This window comes from Ovis aries, chromosome 26 (assembly GCF_016772045.2).
Source record: "Ovis aries strain OAR_USU_Benz2616 breed Rambouillet chromosome 26, ARS-UI_Ramb_v3.0, whole genome shotgun sequence".
Lineage (NCBI taxonomy): Eukaryota > Metazoa > Chordata > Mammalia > Artiodactyla > Bovidae > Ovis > Ovis aries.
In genome coordinates this window covers 24,473,582-24,481,494 of record NC_056079.1, presented here as the reverse complement: position 1 = coordinate 24,481,494, position 7,913 = coordinate 24,473,582, and positions in this window count along the sequence as shown.

The following is a 7,913-nucleotide window of genomic DNA, read 5'->3' as shown; positions in this document are numbered from 1 at the left end:
GTCAAACTAGTCATTAAAAGTATGTTTGTTCACAGAAGTTGCTCAATATTTTTCACCCTAAAAGATCCACCTGTGCACAGGAGGAGGTCACAGACCATTGCAATGAAGAGGGACTTTGGAGTTTACTTAGTTCTTCCCATTTCATTTCACAAAGTGGAAAAGGAACTGTGGGGGAAGTGGAATTCAAACTTTCTAACAGATTTAATAGAATTTGGTAGCTCTTTTCCTCTCTAAACCTGGAGAACTTAGGCTCAGTTTAAAGTGCTTTTAAATGGCCACACGTCCTGAACAGCAAATAGGAGGATGAGAACAGATGTGGGAAAAACACGCTGAATCGATGGACGCAAAAGAAGAGCAATTAAGAAAAACCTGCCCGAGCCGAGATTAATTCCACTCAAATAGAGTAAACAAACCCTCCAATAGAGGAAACACCATAAAACACTGATGAAATAAAGGAAAACCCCAAGTTACCCAGTCCTTATTGAAAAGTTCTAATAAACAGATCCAGTGGGAAGTTTGCATGTCTTCACTGCGAATTCAGTAAATATTCACTGAGCATCTGCTCTGTTCTAAGTCCATGGGGATGAGGGTGAAAGTGAGGCTGTCCACATGTGTCAGGAGAAGAGCGAGCATTCATGGAGGGCTGCAGTGTCTCAGGTGCTGGACTAACTATTAGCTCATTTAATCTTAATTGTAATTCCCACTGCTTGCCCATTTTATAGGTAAAGAAACTGAAACTTGGAGCAGGGAAGTAACCAGACCCCAGAGCGGGCAGGTGGTGGTGTTTCAGCCCCAGGTGAGCAGGAGTTTGTGTCCAGTGACTCCCAGGAGAAAGATCCCTGAAACTTGTAGTCGGATAGGTAGGGTGCACGAGAGCAAGAGTCCATATGATAAGGCCCCCTACCCAGTGGGATAGGGGACCATTAAGGAAGAGTTTTGGGAAGCTAGTACTAGCAGAAGAGCTTAAAGATGGAGGAAGGAGACGGCTGCGTGGAGAGAAGTGAGGAAGTTTCTAAACAGTAGGATCTTGTCAGTTATCCATTTTAAATACAGCAGGGCATGCATGCCCACCCCCAAATCCAGTTTTCCAGAGAGAAAACGAACGCCTCTTTAAGGAGAAGTGAGCCAATAGTCCCAGGTGTCCTGGGACAGCTCAGCTGACTGAGGGACTGTGCCAGGATAAACAGAAGCACCCTGCCTGAAAGTCAAGAAATAACCAAATGGTGCTAGGATCACACCGGCCATAACCCAGTGACTCAGCTTTGGGCTGAAAACCAGTTTCACAAAGAGAATAGTCCTGCTGCCACCAGGATGAGGAGCAAGGGCAGTACCCTCCTGCAGAAACTGCTGGTGGCTCTCAGGGCTCAACCTCCTTGTAGCCTGGTCCACCGAGGCCTCCTCCGATAGCCCGCTGGACACTGCTCTGGTATAGACCAGCCTGGGGCTGTGGAGGGCAGGGTGTAGTTAGTCAAGCCAGTGTACCTCCTCCAGAACATGGACCACACTCCCTCCCACCCCCCACCCCCCACCTTCCATAGCCCGCAGCTTTATTCAGCCTCAGCACCCGCAGAGGAGCAAGATGTGGCTGCTAACAGACCTGGAAGAAAGACAAGAGGTGTGACAAAGAGAAGACTGGGCTCCATGGGTGCTGTTGATGCCCAGGGCTCTAGCAGAGCTGGCTCGTTGTGCAACGCTTTGTGCTTTCTTAAAGTCATGACTAACACATGGACACCAGTCAGCTGAGCAGTGCCAGGGCCCCTGGGAGCATTCGCTCATTTCTCCTTAGAGAGAGAGTCCTTTTTCTCTCTTGAAAACTGGATTTGGGGATCAACATGTACACACTGTTGTGTTTAAAATGGATAGCCAACAAGGACCTCCTGTAGAGCACAGGGAACTCTGCTCAATGTGATGTGGGAGGGGAGTTTGGGGGAGAATGGACACATGTGCATGTATGGCTGAGTCCCTTTGCTATTGACCTGAAACGGTCAATCAGGTATACTTTAATACAAAAGAAAAAGTTAATTTTTTTTAAAAAAAAGCTGGATTTTCTCTTTCTCCATTTGCTTCCATAACCATCTCTACTGCTCCCATTCCTTTCTTCCAGATTCCTCCATCACCCTCTGGGGGACTTGCTCCAAGGCCCACAGCACCAGGCCCAGACTTTTGCCCGCGAAAGGCAACGCCCCTCTGTGGTCAGGAGCCGCCTCAATCTGAATTCGCTCAGAAACCTGGACCCATGCAGAGTCCTGGGGCCCCATTCCAGAGCCCCTGACACAGTCCTGCTGAACCAGGAACTGCTTTTTAAATAGTGCTTCCAGGTCACTTTTTGATTAATGAAGTTTTAAAATCACTGCCCTGGGGACAGAGACCCTGGAAACTTTCACATCTCTGATCTTGTCCTTTGTCCCTCCCATGGAACCTTCTCTGGAAAGGGAAGATGCTGAGAAAGCACCAGGCAGTGCAGGGCTTAGCCTCTCGCTGTTGTCTTGTGTCTACCCGTCTCTCTCCTCTGCTAGACCGTGGGTCTCTAGGATGGGAATCATTTTCTACTTAGCTCTCCAACCCTGTGTCAGTATGGAGGCTCCACTGCTGTTTGTGGGATAGATAAGTTGTTGATACAGCAAACCCTCCTCCTCCACCTCCCTCCCTCTCTTCTTCTACCCTTTACTCCTCTCCTTTCTCTTGGGGGCCCCCTTGGCCTTGGGCGCAGAACCCAAATGTTTTAAAAGATGGTTAATATTTAAAGGAACAGAGTCAGGCATAGCCCAGGCGACGGCTGGTTGCTCAACCGACAAACAAACCCACCTTCTTCTGCTCTTTCCTAAGCCAGCAGGAAGCAGCCAGGAGACTGTCACCATGCAGCCACGCCAGGCCCGCCGGCCTCCCCACCCACGCAGCATTGCGAAACGTTGCTGCAACCACCTGAGGCTATAAATAGTCTTTATTAAGAAGCCACGTCGGGGACTGAGCAGGCTGATGAGTGGTCCCTATTTGCTGCCCCTTCAAACAAGTGCAGAAAAAAATTTTAAGTGTCACTTACCAGAATCCAAACCTCGGGCCAAGCCTTCTGTGTCTACTTTGGAGTTCTGTCTGACCATTCTCCTGCCCCCCCGCCCCCCGCCCCAGGTGCCAAGTGCATTTTAGAATCTCTAAGGCTTTCTGCTTATTGTTGGCCAATATGAAACTTCATCTTGCTGATGCAATGATCATAATGAAGATAATGATGACGAAAGTAGTTTTTTTCGTAGGTTTTCCTTTCCCCCAAACCGTTCCTGTGGCCCCCATACTTGTCTCTAATCTCATGTGCAGAGACCTCTGTAGTGTTTTCCATACCAATTCATGCCCTCTGTCCCTCCAGCCTACAAGATCAATTCTCCTACACACTCCCTTTTTTTCATGGTCTTTCCTTGTTTAGAGTTTTTCAGTGACTTCTTATTGTATGGAACAGTAGCCTAGAATGTTTTAAATGCACACCCTCGTTCTTAATGTATATATCAACTTAGTACTCTAGATTCAGATGAAATATTCAGTTCAGTTTAGTTCAGTTCAGTTCAGTCACTCAGTTGTGTCCAACTCTTTGCGACCCCATGAACTGAAGCACACCAGGCCTCCCTGTCCATCACCATCTCCTGGAGTTCACTCAGACTCACGTCCATCGAGTCAGTGATGCCATCCAGCCATCTCATCCTCTGTCGTCCTCTTTTCCTCCTATCCCCAATCCCTCCCAGCATCAGAGTCTTTTCCAATGAGCCAACTCTTTGCATGAGGTGGCCAAAGTACTGGAGTTTCAGCTTTAGCATCATTCCTTCCAAAGAAATCCCAGGGCTGATCTCCTTCAGAATGGACTGGTTGGATCTCCTTGCAGTCCAAGGGACTCTCAAGAGTCTTCTCCAACACCACAGTTCAAAAGCATCAGTTCTTTGGCGCTCAGCTTTCTTCACAGTCCAACTGTGAAGACCACAGGAAAAACCATAGCCTTGACTAGATGGACCTTTGTTGGCAAAGTAATGTCTCTGCTTTTCAATATGCTGTCTAGGTTGGTCATAACTTTCCTTCCATGGAATAAGCGTCTTTTAATTTCATGGCTGCAATCACCATCTGCAGTGATTTTGGAGCCCCTAAAAATAAAGTCTGACACTGTTTCACTGTTTCCCATCTATTTCCCATGAAGTGATGGGACCAGATGCCATGATCTTTGTTTTCTGAATGTTGAGCTTTAAGTCAACTTTTTCACTCTCCTCTTTCACTTTCATCAAGAGGCTTTTTAGTTCCTCTTCACTTTGTGCCATAAGGGTGGTGTCATCTGCATATCTGAGGTTATTGATAAATATTAGGGAAGCTTAATTTCATTGTTCACCTTTTAGTAAGCACAAATAGCAGTTTAATATTTTTTCCCTGTCCTCCAATGGATCATTTTGCATACCCCACTGTGAACACCGCTGACAATGGCTGAGATTGCATCATTTTGCTGGGTCACCAAAGCCTTCTAAGGCCTAGTCCCAGGTCATTCATTCACTCAACATTTCTTAGTGATGATGATGGCCAGGCATGGGGCTAGGCTCAGGGCATAATAATAAGTAATCAGAGCCCCAACAGATCAGGAGCTTATAGGCCAGTGGAAAAGGTAGACTCATAAATAAATAACTTCTGGAGAGACATATCTATCATCACAGTTTGCACAAAAGGAGAATAGGGAAAGGAAAAGGCCTAATGAGGACTACTTCGGCTGGGTCTTGAGCTAGGTTTTCATTTCTAAAGGTTTTCCTTCATGTGTGAAAATGGTACAGATGGTCACCATCTCTACGATGGGTCCTTTGGGTTGTTTTTCCCAGGAGGATGCCAAACTTACCCTGAACCACCCATGCTCTCCCTCTTGTGATCGGGGTCAGACATTTGTAAGATCTTTGGTCCATGTCTGAGTGGTCTAAATTCAAAGACTAGAACTTTCCTCTGCAGAATAGAACTTTTACTCAGTGCAGTGGAAGGGTAGTGTTGACCTTCTAGCTCTATGCACTAACAGAATGAAATAATCATTCAGAGGAAGAACATTGCGTCCAGTTAGAAATGACAGTGCTCTTCATCTGCAGTGGGAAAAGATTTCTCAAGATCACAACAATGAAATAACAAACGTGAAGTGTAGCCCTGCAGGGATGTGGCCATGGGGGCAGCTGACACCTTGGGAAACACAGGATGTGGCAGACAATAAGCTGGTCCGGAGTCAGAATCTGCAGTGCCGGGCTCAGCTCTGTACACCAGCCATCTTCCTGAAAAGCTCCCACCCTTTCTGGCTCACATAGCCCTTCTTGTCAAAAGAAGGTACAAGGTTCATTCACATCACTACAACTGACTCAATTTCATTCCTTTTTCTGGTTGAGCTAAAAAAAGAAAGGTATATTAATACATATATATGTAATCTAGAAAGATGGTACTGATGAACCTATTTGCAGGGCAAGAATAGAGACGCAAATGTGAGAATGGACTTACGGACCCAGCGTGGGACAAACTGAGAGAGCGGCACTGACATTTATGTTCTACCATGTGTAGCACATGGGGCTTCCCTGGGGCTCAGCTGGTAAAGCATCCGCCTGCAATGCCAGAGACCTGGGTTCGATCCGTGGGTTGGGAAGATCCCCTGGAGAAGGGCATGGCAACTCACTCCAGGACTCTTGCCTGGAGAATCCCCATGGACAGAGGTGTCTGGCAGGCTACAGTCCATGGGGTCACAAAGAGCTGGACACGATTGAGTGACCAAGCACATATGTAACCCAGATAGCTAATGGGAAGCTGCTGCAAAGCATAGGTGCTTAACTAAGTGCTATGTGATGACCTAGAGGGGTGGGATGGGGGACTGGGAGGGAAGCTCAAGAGGGAGGGGATATGTGTATTCTTGGGGCTGATTCACATTGTTGTACAGCAGAAACTAGCACAACAAATTGTAATGCAATTATATTCCAATTAAAAAAAAAGTTAAAAAAAAGACAGAAGGTATGAAGTAGAAGTAGGAAAAAAAAAGAAAAAGAAGGTTCTTCTATCTAAGTCCCTTGTTCTAAAGTGCTGCATTTATTTCATCACATTTTCACACAGTATGAACAAAAGCAACGTTTATTACATCAGTGCTGCCTCTTGCATGGGTATATCTGAATCTGGCTGCTTTTATTATTCTAGTCTAGATCGTGGTACCGATCTGCCGTTTCTTTTAGAAAATTCTTTACAAGTGCAGACCATGAGACAGACTCTTTGTTCTCTCCTGTTTTCATCCTGGCTTCATTCTGAGCCTCTTCTAATATTCTTAAACAAGGAATGAGGACAAGGAAACATAAAAAGAGACATACATGGAGAAACAGGGATGTGACCCTTCACCAGAGAGAGAAAGAGCCAGAAACCAGCGCCCCATGAAAATGGATGTTAGTGCCTTGAACACTATGTTTCAATATTCCCCTTTGTAGATGACAATGACAAAGCCAGCTTACCTTATTAGAGTATTATGGGAGAAGTAGGATACAACTTAAAAGCCCATCATCAACAAAGTACTGTTGATGTGCTCATTGTCGCAGGTAACATTAATTGCCTCTTACCTGGGCAGTAGTGGTCCCCAAATAAAGGTCTTAACCATTCATCTTGCAGGAGCTGCACCCAAGCAGCACTGGGTGGGGAGGCAGGGTGGTCTGCTCTGGGTCTCATCATGAGGACCCAATGAACCTCTTGGGCCAACTTGAGGCTGAAGGTTGGCCTCCAGTTTAAGACGACTAAGCAGTGAGCATGGATACTCCAGTCTAGACAACAAATAGTTCAGTAAATGGCAAGATATTCCAGGAGCTCTTGAACAAGATGACCCATGGGCTGGGGTTCAAGTTATTTTATAATAGGGGCCACAAGTGATGCTGAAGCTGAAGCTCCAATAATTTGGCCACTTGATGTAAAGAACTGACTCATTAGAAAAGACCCTGATGCTAGGAAAGATTAAAGGCAGGAGGAGAAGGGGATGACAGAGGATGAGATGGTTGGATGGCATCACCAATTCGATGAACATGAGTCTGAGCAAACTCTGGGAGTTAGTGATGGACAGGGAAGCCTGGCATACTGCAGTCCATGGGGTCGCAAAGAGTCAGACACGACTGAGCGACTGAACTGGACTGAGCTAAGTGTTAAGTCACTGGCTTGAATAATTTTGAAGGTTAAAAGATGAAAACACACTACCCTGGAGTTTAAAACTTACATAGAAATTAGTACGGTATGGATGGGCTGGAGGAGGCATGGCAATCCACTCCAGTATTCATGTCTGCAGAATCCCATGGACAGAGGAGCCTGGTGGGTTACGGTCCATGGGGTCCCATAGAGCCAGACATGACTGATGCTAACACACACACACATATATGGATGGAAGCTGTTTTATTTTACCTTAAGGACTCTGGGAGATGGGCAAGGCAAGTGTTATGCCTCCGTTGTTTCAATAGGTGGGAATGTGGGCTGCAGAGGTTACAACTCTTCCAAGTAACACAGAACTTGTCTTTAGTTTGATTGGTTCTTTAGAGTCAGACATGACTGAGTGACTGAAATGAACAAGTCAGAAAATACCATGAGGATATTTATTTATTTATATTCACAGACTATCAAATAAATAAACATCCTCATAGTATTTTCTGACTTGTCGCCCCCTATTAGTGAAATAAATTGAACCCAAGCCCATTGACCATCTTGTTTAAGAACTCCTAGATGTATATTTATTTATATTCACAGACTATCCAGGGTTTCCGTGGTGGATCAGATGGTAAAGAATCTGCCTGCAATGCAGAAGACCCTGGTTCGATCCCTGGGTTGGGATGATCCCCTGGAGAAGGGAATGGCAACCTACTGCAGTATTCTTGCTTGGAGAATTCCATGGACGAAAGAGCCTGGCAGACTACTGACCATGG